Source organism: Onychostoma macrolepis, chromosome 09, assembly GCF_012432095.1.
Source record: "Onychostoma macrolepis isolate SWU-2019 chromosome 09, ASM1243209v1, whole genome shotgun sequence".
NCBI classification, from domain to species: Eukaryota; Metazoa; Chordata; class Actinopteri; order Cypriniformes; family Cyprinidae; genus Onychostoma; species Onychostoma macrolepis.
Window position 1 is genome coordinate 1,000,687 of NC_081163.1, and position 21,033 is coordinate 1,021,719.

Here is a 21,033-nt window from a genome sequence, read left to right on the forward strand (position 1 = left end):
CAACGTCTTCTTTCATAATTAACTCTCCTGTTGGGTTTGAGTCAATTTCACCCACACTTGATTTTCAGACTGCTTGAAATACTGCTTAAACTATTAATTTCTTCTTGAAATTTGGTGGATATTTTTCATTTTGGGTCATGAATGTGCATGCAGAGTTTCGAAACTTAGATGTGTTTTGGAAAGGCTGTGCAAAAATTGTCACAACTTTGATGTTGTGGTCAATTTGATTAACACTTGATTTGATTAACACTTGATTAACACTGATAGAAATACTGGTTCAATTAAGTCAAGTCACCTTTATTTATGATTATATATAAAGCAGCTTTACAGTGTTAAATAGGAAAATAATGTGTCAATTTATTATTTGTTTCTACTTGAAATTTGGTGCATATTTCTCATTTTGGGTCATGATTGTGTCTGCAAAGTTTTGACACATAGCTGTGTTTTGGAAAGGCTGTGCAAATTTTGTTACGGTCATAGAGACTCCCCCATATAGACTTGGTTTCTATACAGTTTGCCAAAAATCAACACTTTAAAAAACATTAACATATCAGGTGAAATACAGAAAATCTTAATTGTTGTTTGTCACAGAATAAAATATGAAATACACAAAAACTTATGAAATTTAAGACTTAAAGTTATTCAAAATTGAAACTTGTTTTCTGAATCATTCAAATAAAATTCACAGTAAAAAAAAAAAAACAATTTGTCAAAGGTTTTGGGTTATTTTCAGTGTTATTTTAGTATCACTGAGATACTATTATTATTAAGTGTTTCTTAATAATTTAAATTAGGTTTTATTTTCATATTTTCTGCTTTCATGTTAGTTTTTGGTTAAAATTTAAATGTTTTTGTGTTCTTGTCATTTAAGTTATTTTTAAATTGTCTATAAAGTTTTGTTTTTATTTTATTTATTTTTTTATTTCAATTTCAGATATTTTACTACATCAATTAAAACTAAATGAAAATGAGAAATGCTGCCTTGGAAACTAGCTGAAATATATACATATTTTTTAAATTGTATTTTATTTTATAACAGAACTATAACAACCCTACTACATGACTAAAATAAATAAATTTTAACCAGTGTTGATGCAGCTAATTTTGGACATAAAAATAAAATAGGTCAAATTCACCCCAACAGAGTAGAAATAACACAATAAATATAGGGAATTATTACGTTTTTCTCACATACACTGTATTTGACATTTTAAGTCTCCGAGAAGCTAAAATAGAGGTTTTCTGTTTTTACATGAATCTTTAGTTTTTTTCATAGTGCTGATTTTCCCCAAGCTACATATAAACCAATGTGAGTCAGTCTGACCCGCGGCACAGAAGTTAAAAGCCAGTGTTTGAACCCAGCAGTAGTGTTTTTAGAGGCAGGACTCAGAAGTGAGTGTTTATTTTGCTTGTGTTTGCACACTGGAGTGTTTGTGTGCTTGTTCTTCCGTGTTTCTCGCTCACCCGAACCCAGATTCAGTGACGCCCATGAATAATGGAGCAGCCAGCTGGTGCTTCTCTCAGGAGAGTCGTCGACTGCAGCGCTCGCCGGAGACGCAGTGGATCTTTCAAACGCGTGAGACTCAGCGGACGGGTCAATATGCGTTCACTTCTGAATCACTGTCTGCTGATTAAACCAGCAAAGCTTGTGTGTTAGTGGTTTTACCGCACGTTCTTCTGCACACAAAACAATGTCCATGCCTAAATTTAAAGTTAATGTGCATATAAAATGCATTTGGATTACACAGTTTCAACATAAACAAATAAACTTAATGTGATGCATATTTGTCAGTCATACAGAAATGACACAGGTGCATGGAAATTTTATATGCAATAAACCAAAAGCAATAAACCTCAGCCCTGGATCTGAAAGCCCTTGAAGTCAGTGTGAATGAAGCCATTTCACGCTGATTAAAAACAATTTTTTAAAAATGAGAAACAATTTTCACTCAGAAACTGATAGCAAATTTCACAAACAAATACAAATGAAATGGCAAATAATGCATTTAAATAAAACATGAAATTTTCAAGTAATTTGGAAGAAATTTTGAAAGACTGAAATAGTATTTTCTTGATGAGAGGTGATACTTTATTTTTGATCAAGAATTAAGAAATTTTATTAAGTATACATATAGGTAAATATTACTTTTTAGGGGTAGTCGTGGCCTAATGGTTAGGAAGTCGGGCTTGTCACCTGAAGGTTGCCGGTTCGATTCTCGCGCTGGTGGGGATTGTGAATGAACAGCACTCTCTCCACCTTCGATACCATGACTAAGGTGACCTTGAGCAAGGCACCAAACCCCTAATTGCTCCCCGGGCGCTGGAGCAATCCCTGCCCACTGCTCCGGTGTGTGTGTGTGTGCGTGTGCGTGTGTGTGTGCGTGTGCGTGCATTTGTTCACTACTCACTGCTGTGTGTGTGCACTTGGATGGGTTAAATGCAGAGCACCAATTTCGAGTATGGGTCACCATACTTGACAATACGTCACGACTAAAGACTAAACTAAACTTTTTATTACTATTGCATTATATACAGTATGTGCACAAAATTATTAAAATTCATTCTCCATTTTTAGTGAATTTGGCAGATTTTTAGTGTGAATGTGTCTAGGTAAATATTGTTTTTTATTGCTATTACAGTATGTATATAGAATTATTCAAAATCATTCTCCTTTTTTAGTGTTTAATTTTTTTTTTGTGTGATTTTTAATGATAGTTTTAGTGATTTCAGCATAAAAAAATTAACAATAATTCTCCTTTTAGTGATTTAAAAAAAAAAAGTGATTTACAAAATATTAAGAATACATCTACAAAAATGTTGTGTTTCATTACTATTACTGTGCATAAAATTATTAAAATATTTTATTTATTTTTTAGTGATTAAAACATTGGAATATAATCTAGGTAAATATTACTTTTTATTACTATTAGCTGTACATGTGTGCACAAAATAATTCCCCTTTTTTAGCATGGGAAAACATGCCTTGATTTGTTACTTTTAATTAGATTTAATTAGATTAATTAGATTTCAACTGGCTTTTTGTTGAATATTAATTTGAACCCATTTCACACTGAATAGACAATGAGAAGATGTGAAACACTGTAAAGTCGTAATTTTGGCTGTATGATTGAGCTCTATTCCCAGCAGAACTAAGTGTTAGCACATCTTCTGGCTCAGTCTGACAGTCATAAGTCACTTTAGTGTGTTTCAAGATCTAACGCTGAAGCGTCTCTCTCTCTCTCGCTCCTCGAGGAACACATTTCTCATCTCATCTGATCACTGCCAGAATAACACACAGTTTTTACAGAATAACACACAAGTTCTTTTCAGTGCTCTTATCTTGATAATTGGTTCTTACCTGGTTTTACTTCAGGACTCAAGTAGTGACCAACATCTGAATGACTGACCACGTCCAAGTTTTCATCTGAATCTACCAAGTAACAGATGAATTTGTGCTGAAATACTGTATGTGGAACTTTAAGTTAAATAGTTTTTTCATGTACTGGTCAGTTTTGAGATTTTGGTCTATTTTGCTTCTATAACATATCTTCTTTTAGACTAGTGAAAAGAAAACATCCAAAATACACATTTAAGTGTTTATTATATTGCACTTTATCCATTTGCATCTGTAGATATTAATTCCAATCCATATCTTTAAAGGCCGTTTTCTCAAAATGAGTTTTATCTCCACCTCAGCTGCACTTACATACATCAGATTTTACAGCTTTATTCCTATCTATATCCTGAAGGTTTTTATAGAAAGGTTTGTTAATATCATTCACCTGCTTTTATTATTACACTTTATCTACTTGCATCTGTAGATTTCATGCCATTTTCTCAAAATGAGTTTGTTTCTCCACTTTAGCAGCACTTACATGCACAAAAACTTAGAGTTCTATTCCCATCTATATTCTGAAGGTTTTTATAGAAGGGTTTGTTGATATCATTAACACTGATTTTATTATTGCACTTTATCTATTTGCGTCTGTAGATTTCAGTTCCAATTCATATCTTTTAAAGAGTTTTTCTCCACTTCAGAAGCACTTACAAATACAAAATTTTAAAGTTTTATTCTTATCTGTATTATGAAGGGTTTTACTGATGGGTTTGTTCATATATCATTCACCTGGTTTTATTATTGCGCTTTATCTATGTGCGTCTGAAGATTTAATTTATGGTACATATCTTTAAAGGTCATTTTCTCAAAATAAGTTTGTTTCTCCACTTCAGAAGCACTTACATCCACCAAACTTAGCAGATGTATTCCTGTCTATATTCTGAAGGTTTTTACAGAGGGGTCTGTTCATTTCATTCACACTGATTCATATAATTTTCTGATTTATGAAGTGATAAAAAGAGAAAAATCCACCAAATCCCCTATGGAAAAACCTTTAACTCTTTAAAATAATTTTTAACCTGGCTTCATCAAATGTTCAGATTTTTGTTCTGGAAATGTATGCAAATTAGTGCACATTTTGCATATTTAAATCTAACATTTTAGAAAACTTGTGATACAAAATAAGGTAACACTTTATTTTAAGGTGTCCTTGTTACACATGTTACATGTACGTCCCATAATAACAACAATAAATTATGCATAATTACATGCAACTAACCCTAAAACAAACCCTAATCCTAACCTTAACCATAGTAAGTACATGTAATTAATTAATGTTACTCCAGTACTTAAATGTATAATTATACTGTAACAAGGACACCTTAAAGTGTAACCCAAAATAATTTTCTTAATATACTGTGATTAATTAAAACTGTGGAAGTGTGGTGATATCTATAAGTTAATATCTGTACCTTATTCACCTTCGTCTTGCCTTTAACGTTAATAAGTCTGTTTATTTTACTGTCCTGACATGCATGATTTTATTATTTACTGCATGTTATTGTTTGCGTTTAGCGCAGTAGTTTTGGATTGTGACATTGCTACTGATCTAAAAGCATTGTCATTGATGTCTGAGCAGATTCATAGACAGGTTCTCACTGTAATTGTAGACATTATCATCACAGAACATCTACTCATCATCTGACCTTCTGTGTTACAACATGATGGCTTGAACAAGAAGAATGGGCTCCATTTGTGCTCTCTTTGTGTGGGACGGCTGGTCAATCCTCTCCGTTATGTTGGAAGTGACAGGTTATCGATTCACCTGGAAGCCACTGCTGGAGACTGAAGGATGTTTCAGTGCCTCAGAACTTCAGAAAGCAAAGAAAAACAAAAGCAGATCCTTCAGTGCAGTAACAGCAGTCAGTGTTTTAGAATAAGGCATTAAATGTTGTTAAATGTCGATGTTTTTAAAAGCATAACCATACAATTAAAAATAATATAATATATATAATAACTATATTTATACATGCATAAAATATATAAATAATGTAATATAATTAAATATAAAAATTAAAAAATGTTGGAGCATAATTAAAAAATATTTATTTTCGCATATAAATATATATAAATAATATAATATTAATATGAATATATAAGTATAAATAATATAAATAAGTATATAAATCTATATTTAATTATTTATGTGTGTGTGTGTGTGTATATATCATGATGGAATCATGATGTTTGTGAATGACAAATGGTGTAATCCGAGTCATATTTGTGTTAAAGAGCAATGCTGCACCAAGGACATAGAGTTGCTAGCCGTTGGCTTACGGCCGTATTATCTGCCAAGGGAATTCTCGCATGTTATTGCAATAACTGTTTACATACCTCCCTCGGCTGATGCTATAGTGGCTTGTGAGCTCCTACACTCTGTCGTATCACAGCTGCAGATATCACACTCGCAGTCCCTCCTTCTTATCTCTGGAGATTTTATCCATGCTTTCCTGTCCACTCTTCCCACCTTCAGCCATTATGTTAAATGCTGTACTAGAGATGATAAAATATTGGCTCTTATGTATGTAAACACAGAGGATGCATATGTCTCTGTACCCCTTCCTCCGCTTGGTCACTCAGATCATAACCTTGTCTACCTGCAGCCTGTTTACATTCCTCCAACCACAATGCATGTGAGGAAATGGTCTGATGAGACTAGTGAGGCGCTGAGAGATTGCTTTGAGACCACTGACTGGGAAGTTCTTTGTGGATCACATGGGGAAGATATTGATAATATGACTCATTGTGTTACAGATTATATAAACTTTTGTGTGGAGAACACTGTGCCTACGAAGAGGGTTCGATGTTTCCCCAATAATAAACCCTGGGTGACTTCTGAGCTCAAGACCCTGTTGAATGAAAAGAAGAGACTTTTCAGATTGGGGAATAAAGAAGAGCTAAGAATGCTGAAAAATCAGCTCAGAAGGGAGATAAGGAAAGCAAAAGTCAGATAAAGAGAAAAGGTGGAGGAACGTTTTTAACATAATGAAATGAGGGAGGTCTGGAGAGGATTGAGGACAATATCTGGCCATGATCAAGATAGTGGAAGGGGTGTAATTTCTGGTGATCAAAATAGGGCAAATGAATTAAATTAGTTTTTTAACAGATTCCCTCCCCTCCCCCCTCTAACCTGAATCCAGATCTAGTGACATCTTGCTCTCATCCCCCCACTGCTACTCATGACACATGTACACAGGATTCATACCCATCCTTCTGTCATCCTCAGCGAGGATTATCAATTACTTCAACTTCCGCTAATATGTCTTTTACAGTAGATCAAGTGAGGAAGGAGTTAAGGAAGATCAAGGCAAGAAAAGCCACAGGTCCGGATGGTATCACATCGAGATTGCTTAAAGACTGTGCAGATAAGCTCAGTGAGGTAGTTCTGCATATATTTAATTTGAGCCTTCATCTGGAAAGAGTTCCGGTCCTGTGGAAGATTCCCTGTGTTGTTCCAGTTCCAAAAATTGTAAACCCAAAGGAGCCTAGCCGCTTTAGACCTGTAGCTTTAACTTCTCACCTTATGAAGACCATGGAAAGAATCCTTCTGAACTGCCTGCGATCCTTAGTAGGCTCGGAGCTTGATCCCTTGCAATTTGCCTATCAATCAGGCATTGGGGTGGATGATGCTATTATCTACCTAATGCATAGATCCTATCTACATCAGGAGGATGCAGGGAGCGCTGTGAGGATCATGTTTTTTTATCTCTCCAGTGCTTTCAATACTATACGGCCATCGTTGCTTGAGGGGAAGCTATTGAGAGCTGGAGCTGATTGTCATCTGGTTGCATGGATCATCAATTTCCTCACAGATAGACCACAGTGTGTGAGGCTACAGAACTGTGTGTCTGATATGGTGGTCTGCAGCACGGGGGCCCCACAGGGGGCGGTGCTTGCTCCGTTTCTTTTCACACTGTATACTTCCGACTTCAGATACAACACAACCATCTGTCACCTGCAGAAGTTTTCGGATGATACTGCTGTAGTTGGCTGTGTATCAGAAGGTGACGGTCATTGCTGATTTTGTCAACTGGTGTGCACTAAACCATCTTTGTATTAATACCAGCAAGACCAAGGAGATGCTGATAGACTTTCGTAGGAAGGCATCAAGGATTACATCGGTGACCATTCAAGGTCTGGATATTGAGAGGGTGACAACTTATAAGTACTTGGGTGTTCACCTTAATAATAAATTGGACTGGTCCAACAATACAGACACTCTATATAGGAAGGGGCAAACCCGTCTTCATTTGCTGCGAGGTCCTGGGAGTGTGTAGACCACTGTTAAAGTCTTTATGACACTTAAGTGGCCTCTGTGATTTTTTTATTTTTTTTTATGCAGTCGTCTGTTTGGGAGCAGGAGGTTCTGAAAGGGACAGGAAGAGACTTAATAAACTGGTTAAAAGGGTCAGTTCTATTCTGGAATGTCCTTTGGATACCATTCGAGGAGGAGAGGAGAATGCTGGCTAAGTTGAAGTCCATTATCAATAACATCTCTCACACTTTGCATATATACACATATATTCAGATACATTCATGGAAGAAGAAAGAGGTAGCATATTTTAAATAAATATGTTTCTATTTATTTACAAATATGCTATCTCTTTCTTTATTTTAGAATTTCTTATTCCATAATTAATATAAACATGTTTATTTACGTATTTATTACTTTAAAAATGATTGTAAGAAAATTAAGTGTACATGTATTGCATAAGTTAAATATAGCCTATAAACATAATATTGTGTAAAAAAGAGAGAAAAGAAAGTAAAAGAGCAGCATAAATATTCTGTGGACTGTGGACAAAATATGCTTTTGTGTTTGAGGAAAGAAAGTCAAGCGGGTTTGGAACAACAAAAGAGGGAGTAAATGAACTAAATATTAAATGTGTAATTAATTGAACTAATCCGCTCCAGCTCTCCAGTTGGTTCAGTATCAGCCTTCATTCTCTCTTCAGACGCTGATATCAGGAAGACGAGTGACCCGTTCAGTGCTAATCCACCGTGAACGAGAAAAGAAACACGTGTCGTATGTTCTCATGATCCTCTGAGGAACCTGTCGGGGAAACAGAGTCTATCGGAGCCAGTGACTCTCAATTAAACGAGCCAACAGGTTGTAATGAAGTGTTGAATTAACAGGCTCCAGGCTAAATATACTGACGTCTGGTTAATTAAACACGAGGCTGCGGCTGGAGAACCACAGCAGACGCTCGTTAATGAACAGGTGCTGTATGATCCGTCTGACGGGACGTTCATCACGCTTGTGTTTCCTTAACATCAGAAACGATCTCATATCTGCTTCTGACACAACTTCATTTGTGGAGAATCGTTTAGTTGCTGAATTCCTGGTGAAGAACTAAACAACCCATAATCCAACCAGAAGAGATAGCCTACTGTTGCCATGGAAACAGGAATCATGATTTAAAAACTTGAGTTTTTAATTTTCTGTATTCATAGAATACCTGAATGAGCTTATTTAAATTCAGACAGATGTCAAAGTGGACATATATAGGCATATTTAATGTAAAATAGTTTATTATTTAAATGTATTATTAAAATATACACTACTGGTAAAAAGTTTGAAATAATTACAAAATCAAAAATAAAGTTAAAATTGTGAAATATTATTACACTTTCAAACAGCTGTTTTCTATGTGAATATGTGTTAAACTGTAATTTATTTCTGTGATGCGCAGCTGTATTTTCAGCATCATTACTGCAGTCTTCAGTGTCACATGATCTTCAGAAATCATTCTAATATGCTGATTTGCTGCTCGAGAAACATTTCTGATTATTATCAATGTTGAAAACAGTTGTGCTGCACAATATTTCTGTGGAAACCGTGATACATTTTATTTTTCAGGATTCACAGATGAATAGAAAGTTCAAAAGAACAGCATTTATTTGGAACATTTGGAACATTATTAATGTCTTTACTGTCACTTTTGATTAATTTAATGCTTCCTTGATGAATACAAGTATTATTATTAAATTTTTTAACCATACTTACCCAAATAAGTGTATTACCGTTTCCACAAAAATGTTTCTTTAGCAGCAAATCAGTATATTAGAATGATTCAATTCAGCTTTGATCACAGTAATAACTTATATTTTACTTCATATTCACATAGAAAACAGCTATTTTAAATCGAATAATATTTCACGGTTGTTACAGTAATTGTGATCAAATAACACCGCAGCTGTGGATGTGTAGAATCTGAGCTGCAGGTAGTAGTTGTGTTTGTTCGCTCTGTGACAGAGCTTTATTTAGGTCAAGGTGATCCTGCGTTTATCTGGAGCAGCTCGTCTGATCTACATGCAGTGAAGCAGAAATTCTCATTCATCATCTTGAAAATATCTGGCAGTATGAAGATCATTTTACTGCGGTAAAATGATTAGAGCAACTATCGTTTGAACTTTTTTGTCAATAAAGGGCTCATGATACGATAAATCTAATTTGCCTTTATCTTTTGACATATGAGGTCTTTGTACCATTAAAACATCCTTCAACATCCTTCATTAAAACATTCTGCAAATGTCTTAAAGCGTCCTCCTCATTATTGCATTTATTTCATCAACAGCTCCGTACAATAGCAAATTAATGTGTTAAATCTCCAAATTAATGTAGAAACAACATAAAGATGGTGCATTTTAAATGTGTGATTAATGGCATCTTTTTACTAAGAGGCTTTAATGAAGGCCATTTTCACTGATAATTCACTGGTACACTGTAAAAAAAAAAAAAAAAAAAAGTTAAGCCAATTTAAAATTTTAAGGCTTTTTCAGATTTTTGAGTTTTCTCAACTTGTCGTTTATACAACAAAAATTTGAGAATCTCCCACAAAAATAAGTTGAGCAAACTCAAAAGTCTCTGTTAAATGCATCTTCCCCTCAATTTTAGCCATTCAACATTACAGTATATTTGAAAGCCATTTTTTAAAAACATTTAATAGGCTTTGAAAAATATAACTTTTAATTTAAGTAAACTTAAAATAAACTTCACATAAACTATAAATTGTATATGCAAATATAGGTTTATCTTTATTCAAGCTACAAAAGTTAATCAGCGAACAGAGTAGTGAATGATTTCTCTTTTTCTTTTGTTCTGTGATTTCCATCAATGAAAATGAAATAAATTGAACCCGCCACAAACGGCCATTTTGACATGCTTTTGTGTGTTTTTGTCCTTTAAAGTGTGAAAGAGATCTCTGTCTAAATGTGTAGGTACATAATATCATAATATTGATCAATCGATATAGGCTACTCCTGAATTGAATCGTATCATAGAATATTTTGAGGTATTGGCAAATATCGTAACACTGAGTGTGAGAATCCACGTTTGAGTTTTCCTTCTTTTCCTCGCTTTCCTTCACTTTTAAACAGCACCGTGCGCATTTTACTTTCACTTTAGAATTAGCGTCAATTCGGCGTCAATTCAATTCAAGCAACAACAAAATACAACGTCAAACTCACTTAGCCTATATATTAATCATAGAACTTTTATTAACAAAATGAAAAAAAAAAAATACACCATTATATATGCCAATCATAAAATAACAAATAACTTACACAAAGTTGAAATAGGTAGTCTGTACAAAACTGAAAATCAGTAGCTTAAACACTGATATTAATAAACTGATACTAACATTAATAAAGAGTGTAATAAATGTAGTGTTCATTGTTCATTCATGTTAATTCATACATTAACTGTTAACAAACGATACCTTATTGTAAAGTGATTTTTCATGAAAGCCCTTTTTTTCTTTTTCAAGATAAAGATTAACAACCTTTTGTAATATATGTTTTTTTTTGTACTTTGTAACATAACCTGGATTAAACCTCTGCATGAAAAGTAGTTAAATTACAAACAAAGCCTAATTTTTAAGTGTTAAATATTAAGATAATTAAAGTATTAAAATAACTAATTTGAAATGTTAATAAAAAACTTATTAAAACTATAATGATGCAAAATTATAACATAAAATAACACTGCTTTGAAATTGTTGTTTTATGGACAAAATTATGTGAAGTTTATACTAATATATTATATGCATAAAAAAAAATGAAAGTGTTAAATCCAGAAGAACTGTGTCTCGAGACGCTTCAAGAAACCTCCTGCGAAGCTACAGTGCTGTTAAAAGTTCTTGTGTAAAAATGCATAAATCATGTCATAAATAGATTTTCTTTATCAGTTAACTTCTATGAACTAAACTAAATCCACGTGTTGTGAGCATGCTTCGTGTTTAAAGCAGGTTTTGGAGTTTCTCAGGAGCTTCGCAGGAGGTTTCTTCTGGATTTAGTCTCAGTTTGCTCTGTTTCTTCATGTCACTCCAGACAGACTGATGATGATCAGATCACATCTCAAAAATATCACTGGATTATTACAATTAATGGCTAAATGAATGTTTGTAAATGTAAACTGATGTTCCCTCCTGACACACTCCAGCAGAAGAGAATACTAGTGTTGTGATGGTTTTGGCCAGCGCTGCAGTTGCCAGCCGAACTCTTCTCACTCGTCCGGTCGGTGTGATCTAGCGCTCCCTCAGCTGCTGTTTGTTCTCGTCTCATTACAGCGGTGTGTGTTTGTAGCGCGTCTGATGCTGCCGCGGCTCTGGGGCTCGTGCTTGTCATCATCGGTGATGTTTTTAGTGTGTGTTTCTGTGGCGCAGCGGCAGTAAATATCGCGGTCACACACGTGTCCCCAGCGTCACAGAAGGAGAATGAGCGTTTAATGAAGAATGTGCCATAAATCCACACCAACGTGTTAAATACGTATAGTTTGGCCAGACGAGAACTGAGCCTGGTTTCTCCAGGGTTTTCTTCTCCGTTCTGTCACCGATGGACTTCTGGTTCCTCTGGTTCCTCTGGTTTGTTTAGTCGGGGACACTTCTTTCCAGCGATATCATTATTGACTTGATCGCACAGATATTATTTAAACTGAACTGAGCTGGATGATAACATCGCTGAATTTAATGATGAACTGCCTTTAACTGGGAAATTGAGTGTTTAATATTGTCCTTCTGCATTATTGACACTATTTTCCTATTTGATGCTGTGAAGCTGCTTTAACACTTTGTATAAAGCGCTGTATGAATAAAGCTGACTTGACTTGTTTGTGCGCTGATTATAACACACGTTAAAAACATGTGAAATACATCTATAATGCGCGTATTTTAGGTGTTGTTCACGTGTTTTTGAACCATTTGGCCTTCCATAGTTTTGCTGTAGAGTAATAAAGCTCGAGTCTATATTAGATTTGTATTTGATTTGATTTATTTATTGCATATTTAATTTTTTTAATTTTTATATTTTATATTACATTTATTATTTTCTCTTATTGTTATTTATATCATATTATAATTGTCATATTTGATTTTATTTATTTTTTGTATATTTAATTTTTTTATTTTTATTACTTTTCATATTTTAGATTACTTAATTTTTTTCATTTATGTAATTTTTTTGTACTTTTCATGTATCATATTTTCTATATTAAATTTACATTTGATTTTATTTGTTAGTTATTGTATAGTGTGTGTGTGTGAGAGAGAGAGGTTATGTGTTTGGTAAATATCTGATTGGACGCATGGTTTGATAAAGTGTGAATTCTGAGGCTGTGTTTCTGGAGTTTGTCTCGTCCAGATGTTGTTCTGTTCCAGAGCGCTGATGTTTTCCAGCTGTAAGGTGCAGTGTGTTTAACATGAGGACAAGATGTTGGGCTGATGCAGTCGTGATCATGTGACCGTGTGAAGATGACGTGTGTGTGTGTGTGTGTGTGTGTGTGTGTCAGAACATGCTAATGCAGCAGTGTCGAGTCTCGTGATTGTTATTTTTTATTTTTCAGATTAGTTATGATTTTATTAATTTCTTTTTTCCATTTGTATTTTATTTTATTATACATTTCATATATCATATTTTTATATTATATATTTATTGTATATATTTTTAGATTTTATGATTTTTTATATTTTACATTTTATAAGTACATTATTTTATTTAAAACGGTTTACATTTATGTAATTTTATTTGACCACAATTGTCTTATTTCATCTTATTTTTATATTCAATTTACATTTATGTTTTATTTATTGTATATTTAATTTTTATATACATTTTTATATTTTAGATTACATTTACTTTATTGAAAATGTTCTAGATTTATATCATTTTATTATTTTCAGATATTTTTATATTAAATGTATATACATTTTTATATTTTGGATTACATTTACTTTGTTATTGTTTATAATTGTTTACATTACATTTATATAATTTATTATAATTTCATATATATCATATTTTTATATTCGATTTATTTGATCTTATTTTTTTAGTTATTGTCTATTTTATTTTCGAATTTACTGTTATATTAGACGTATATTTAACTCTGTGACTATCTCCTAACTTTTTCTATCTCCTAGCATTATTTCTGTATTTCTTATTCTCTTTAAAAAGAGTCGTTTGTTTTTTCTCATCTCTGTGTGTGTTTGCGCAGTCTAAATGCACCCGTTGTGTGTTTTTCCTGCAGTTTAGAATCCGAGCGGTGAATATGCGCTGTGATTGTTTTATTATGCAGCGCTCGTGTTTTCACTATATCTCGTGTGTGATGATGATGATCACGTGTTCTTCAGCTCCAGACCTTTGTGATGGATGTTATGATGAAATACTCAAACTAAATACAGTCCTGCTGTCAGAATGCTGTAAATCAGACACGCAGATGCTTTATTTCATGCTGGTCGTGTTTTATTACTCATTTATTTAAACACTGGAACTGATTGACTGCTGTTCACGCTGCCTTCACGTTCGTTTCTGCAGGATTTTACCTTCATTAAGCATTCGAGTTAGATGCATAAAAAAATCTAAAAAATGCATCGTTTTTAGTAAGGGACTAAAACTGCAAATGCTTTAAGAACCTGAAAATACACATCTTCCTTTTTTTCAGATTGTTTAGTTACTTTTTAAGAAATATAACTATTAAAACAAATGTTTTGTGTTTGGGTCATTTTGACCTGGGTATATATGGAGTATCATTAGCGTCAAAAAAAAAAAAAAAAAAACTTTTGTAAAATATATTTAGTCTTTTCCCCATATCTCACACACTTTTGTGACTGAATTTTTTTGATGCACATGAATATGTGTGCCTATTGATGAACCACTGCAGCATGAAAAACTGATCACATTTTTAATTTAAAAGCAAAACTTTATACAATAATTTTTTTTTTTTCAGAGTAATATTTATGTTGGTTTGATATAAAAAATATGTAGGTTTTCATAAATTGCACTTATTTTATTTTAATATTTTTCATATTATTAATATTATACATTTATATATATTTTTTGTTTTCGTATATCGTATAATTTGTTTTATTATATTTAATTTTACATTTAAATTATAATTATATTATATTTTATATTATATTTATAGTAGATTTTATTTTGTTATTGTATTTTTATATTTTATTTTAGATTTTTGTATTTTGTTTAATTTCATTTTTTTTAATAAAATTTTATTTATTAAATTTATGTGAGTTTATTTCATTATAATTTCCATGTATATTTAATATTTTATGTTAGATTTATATTTGGATCCATTTTTTATCATCTTAAAGTAGAGTGAAGCATCGCTGCAGCATTATTTCCGTATGTCCTCGTAAGCACCTGATATTGTTGTTATTGCTGTGTTGTTGTTAAAGGCTGATGTGAGCGTCAGTCTCTCCACTTCCTGTGGCCTTTAGTCTGTGTTGCCACGGCAGCAGCAGCATCACATGATGTCATGCGGTGCAGTAATGATTCGATCTACAGGTGACTGGATGAGCTTCACACACGCTCACACGCACACACGCACGTATTTACTTTTGTATTTACTTTTAATTTTACTGTATTTATCATATTATATTTTTTATTATAGATATATATACATCACTTTATTTTATTTGTGTACTTTTTTTCAAATATATTTTTAGATTTTTTATTTTATTTTTACATATTATATTTTTATTTTATTTTATACTAACGTAAACTTTAAATGTAAAGTAGAATTCTAATGAATTTCAATTCAAAGAAATTTAGATGAGTGTAATTTTTAATTGCCTTCGAGTTTAATGATTTGACACAATTAGATTATTGAAATGCTACCTATATAAATTTGTAATTACTTTTAATTTTTAAATAATTTTTACATAATAATATTTATATAATCATATTTTTATTTTACAAATATATATATATATATATATATGTGTATGTATTAGTGCTGTCAAATGAATAATTGTGATTGTATGTGTATATTTATTATGTATATATAAATACACACACATACAGTATATATTTAGAAATATTTACATGTATATATTTATATTTATATAATTTATATTATATATAAGTATTTTTAATATATAAACATAACATTTTTCTTAAATATATCCATGCATATGTGTGTATGTACATATACATAAATACACACATATATTATATAAACAAAAACCTTTATTTTGGATGCGATTAATCACTATTAATAGTTTGACAGCACTAATATTTGTTTGTTCATTATTATTATTTTTATTATTATTATTTTTATTTTGTGAATTCAAAGTGGCAGACTTCAGTTTTCATTTATTTATTTAGACTTTCAATTCAGTAAATTGCTCTTGCTGTCAATTTCAGTTCAAATTCAGTTTCCTGTGTGTTTTGCCCAGTTCTGTTCATGATTTATGTGAATCTGGTTGTCAGTCAGTTGACAATCACTCACAGATTACGGCTTTATGGCTTCATTTCAGGCCTGTTTGCAGATTTATTGCGATGCACTTGTTAATACAGCGTGTGTGAGGAGAGTTATGGAGGCTTTATGCGTGTTGGTATGGTGTTTTGGATCATTGAATGTGTGTGTGTGTGTGTGTTTGAGTTTGTAGTGTAGTGTAGGTTGTTTTCTGGCATGAGTCCAACAGAGAGAAATAGAGCTGCAGCGAATGACTCCAACGCTCAATTCATGCATCTCACACACACACACACACACTCAGTCGCCCACGTCAGACGCTCATCCAAACACACGGATCTGTTCTCAGAGCTGTTGCGTGTGCTGTATGTGTGTGTCAGGACACTGATTACATTTCAAATTTGATGTTTTTTTGTTGTTGAAATAACTGTTTCTTAGTGTTTTTCTCATCAGTTGTGTACATTATGGTTGTATGTTACATCTAATGTTGTTAAATGTTTATTGCATTATTTCAGTTTCATGTGGGTTACCATGATGGTGATTAGTGTTTGAATGACACTGTGAATCTTCTGTATATGTGTGCATTTAACAGCTGCTTGTCAGTGTGTTCTAATGACAGGAGTGTGTTTTGTGTAGCTGTTTTTTTCACCTGAAGTCATCATGAAACTGAAGCAGTGACAGATTGTGATGTTTATCCGAGTGTAACTGGCTATGTGAAAAGAAAATATGTAGGCGGGGTTTGGCTCAGTGCATCAGTTAGTTGACTGGATGTTTAGAATGTGGGTGTGACTCTCAGAGCTGCTGGGGCGGAGTTTAAGAGTAATACACCATTAGAAGATCCAGTTATGACATTCTGAGTAAACACTACAAACAATTAAAACATTTGCACTGATGAATATGTTTACAATAAGATCTATAGCATGCATTTACAAAATAGAAATTTATATTCACTCCCAATCAAAAGTTTGGAGCAATTGTTTTTTAATGTTTCTGAAAGAAGTCTCTTCTGCTGACTAAGGCTGCATTTATTTGATTAAAAATAAGGTAAAGATTTTGAAATATTAATGCAATGTAAAATATCTGTTTATAATAATATTAATTATTATATTGATCACTAGTTATTTCATAGTTTACTAATGTTAAAAGAAGAAACTTTAAAATTCAAAAATTAAGCCTATTAGTAATAATAAATGTTGAAACGAAATGAACACTAACAAGGAACAATACTTCTACAGCTTTCACAGCAACTTCTACAGCAGTCTGAAGCATACAGACTGTATTAGAGCCACAGAAAGACAAACGTTTTGCTGAAAAATGCACAATACATAATTTATAGCCTAGGGTGAAGTCATTATGTAGAATAACAATGATTTTGGACAAATATAATGTTATTTAATGGTAAACTATGTGAATGGCACTCTGTTCCGCGGCAGAATCTTCTGTCGCCTGCATTTAAATATGCTTTTGAAGTTTCCCGCTCTGTGCAACGCGCAGTGTCACATGCCAAAACAAACAACACGTGCTGTCAGTGACTTCCGCCTCTAGAGGCTGCTCTCGTACTGTATAATGACAGCAGACCATTCTCAGCTGCTCCAGCAACACACGCAACACGGAAAACTATCGGCATGGATTTTTGCCGATAACCGATAGTTGTGCAAATCAACTATCGGTGCCGATTAATCGGCAAAACCGATTAATCGGTCAACCTCTAAAAGAACAGCATTTATTTGAAATAGAAATCTTTTGGAAAGTTATAAATGTCTTTACTGCCACTTCTGATCAATTTAATGCATCCTTTATAAATAAAAGTATTTTTTATTAATATTAAGCTGCAAAACTTTTGACCAGTAGTGTAATTAGTATTGCTTATATGCTGTTAAATAATTAATGAATAAACATTTTTAGGATGCACTTTGACAAGACTGTAATTTGAGTGTCAATTTATTCATTTTTGACTTTTAAAGTTGCATTGTGTTCAGTTTTATCCAAAGCGTCTTACGTTACATTAAAGTTATTATATGTTCTCATGCATTCCCTGGGAATTGAACCCCTGTTAGTCCAGTGCATACAGTATAAACAGTACATCAGAGTCTCTGATTAATGAGGAGTTTCTCTGACATATAATAATGCATTAAAGCTCATCCGCAGTGATTTGTGGTTTAAGTCACAGTAAATCACACTCATGAAGCTGCGTCGCTGTTAAAACGCTTCCAGTGATGCTGCGGAGCTCAAATAAGCCTGTAAAGTGATTGTGTTGAATGGAATAAGCTGTCTTCATTTCTTTGGGAAGCTGGTGTGCGGTTAATCCCGTCTGGATGCGGCGTTCCGGGCCGCTTGAGGAAAGAAAAGCCCTCCGAGAGTCAGATTTCATTAGAAACTCACTGAACATGGTCTCGCGTCGCAGTCGAGAGTCGCTTGATGTTCATTCAGAGCTTTAATTCACGTGTAATTGTGTCTTTGTTTTCAGTGGTGACTGTCGGTGGGCCGGCGCTTATTAAACTAATATTATTCATAATGAAATAAAACAGTTAATCCATGCATTCAAACCCAGTTTACTGTCTCATTATTGAATTCGTCCCATATTGACTTATAAATGACTGTACTAGTGAAGATAAAACATGTTTTGTGTGAAGATCGTCTCATGCCAGTTTGTTTTTCTTCTGGCCTGAACATTTAAATCACTTCTATATTAACTGAGTCGTTTGTCACTTTAAACAGATCCATTTCCGCTTGATTAAACATTCATTTTCTCCTCGTTATTAATGTTTAAAATTCTGACATGACATCTGCAGTGTATTACACTCATCTGACTACTAACTAGTTTCCTGACCATAGGACTAAACCATCACTAGAATAGAATAGAATCTAAAATACAATCATCAGTGTGTTTGCACAGTTTATTCAGCTATAATCACTTGTTTGCACAACTACCCACTTGACTGAACATGGATCATATTTCATCTAAATATTACACTGATAATCACACGGCTTCATATTTTTCCATATAAAGAGCTCATAATTACATAGAAATGGCTCAGTATGTGAATTCATTAAACATAAGTAGTTTAGAGGACTGTAATTGTTCTTTACAGGTGCAGTCAGTCATTAAAACATGAAAATATGAACGATGAAATTACAGTCATATTAGTGTTTGAGAAAGAGCTGTATTAATCTACATCGAGCAGGTTGTAAATATTATTTATTTTAACAAAAAAAACATATATATATATAATTTATATATGACAACTGACAAGCCCTTTGATTCATTCAAACCCAATTATTTATTCAGAAATAAATCAAGTGACTCTTTTTTTGAGTGAGTCATTGAATCATTCACTGAACTTAGCGTTTAAAATGCTGATTCATTAAAGAACGAATCAGGTGACTGGTTAAAAGAGCGAGTCGTTGAATCATTCATTCAAATGATTAATTTAAAACTGACAATTTATTCAGGAATTAATAAAGCAATTGTTTTTATGAATGAGTCATTGTACAGTGAACTGATTAGTAGAAAACGCAGATGCATTAAAGAATGAATCCAATGATTGTTTTTACGATTGAATCATTGAATCAATTGTTCAAACGATTCATTCTAATCTGATGATTTATTCAGAAACAAATCAAGTGACTGTTTTATGAGTGAATCATTCACTGAACTGATAAATGCAAAACGCTGATTCAATAAAGAATAATTCAAGTGACTGTTTTTATGAGCAAGTAATTGAATCATTCATTCAAACGATACATTCAAACCTGATGATTTATTCAGAAACAAATCAAGTGACTGGCTTTATGAGTGAGTCATTGAATCATTCACTGAACTGTTTTGTTTAAAAAGCTGATTAATTAAAGAAAAAATCAAGGGACTTTCATTCATTCAAGCGATTAATTCAAAACTTTTTGGAACGAGTTTGGTTGATGGAGCGTAAATAGACAAAGTAACTGGAAATATTGTGGCTAAAATGGAAGTTACTTGATATTAACTTCTTGTCAATTGAACTGTTATAAAAACCCAGTACGATAAACCCTGATGAATGAATGTTGCAACATTTGTATCTGAAATACATGTGTGTTTATGTTTGTAACATGGGTATTCATACACTGATGTAAAGCAATCATTAACTCAGTATTTACTGTTAGTGTTTTACAGTCTACATTATTCATTATACATTACTACATTATTCTACATGTTTGCATTAAAGCAATAAGCCACTCAAGTCCGGTTTTACAGTGATTTTACCAGGTTAAGGGCTGCTTTGGGCATGAAGTGAAGTGCAGTGACTTACACCCTGTTAACCGTGGTAAAATCACTGTAAAGTGTCTCAGTCTTTGCAGGGAATCATGGCTAGGACTATCATCAGGACTAGTGTTGATCTCCATCAGGAGCTCCTCAGATCTTTCCCAGCGTTGCATCAGATCTCTGCTGTATTCAGAGTCTGTGTTTGAGTCGACAGTACAGATGATGCTAGAGATCTGTGAGGCTTGACACATATATACATATATAATGTTTATATTTGAGATATTTTTATTAGTGCTGTCAAACGATTAATCGCATCCAAAATAAAAGTTTGTGTATGTGTGTGTATGTGTGTACTGTGTATATTTATTATGTACAAATACACACAGATGCATGTATATATTTAAGAAAAAAATGTTACGTTTAAATGTAAAATATATTTAGATATGATATAATTTATATGAATATAAAAATATTCACGTAAATACATGCAAACATGTCCTAAGTATATGCTGTATGTGTGTATATTTATATATACATAATACATATACACAGTACACACACACATATTATGTAAACAAAAACTTTTATTTTGAATGTGAAGTTTTAGTCATTTTCTTGTGCAGTTTTTGTCATTATTATTAATTTTATTTTTCTGTGTAGTGTTTGTTGTTTTAGTTTTTAGATGTG

General features: G+C 32.8%; 1 protein-coding gene across 4 annotated transcripts in view; it reads left to right on the forward strand.

The window, feature by feature from the left end:
• The window catches only part of LOC131547457 (E3 ubiquitin-protein ligase SH3RF3-like), a 99,857-nt gene that overhangs the window by 45,771 nt on the left and 33,053 nt on the right, over nucleotides 1-21,033 (forward strand). The gene's annotated exons all lie outside the window — the stretch shown is intronic.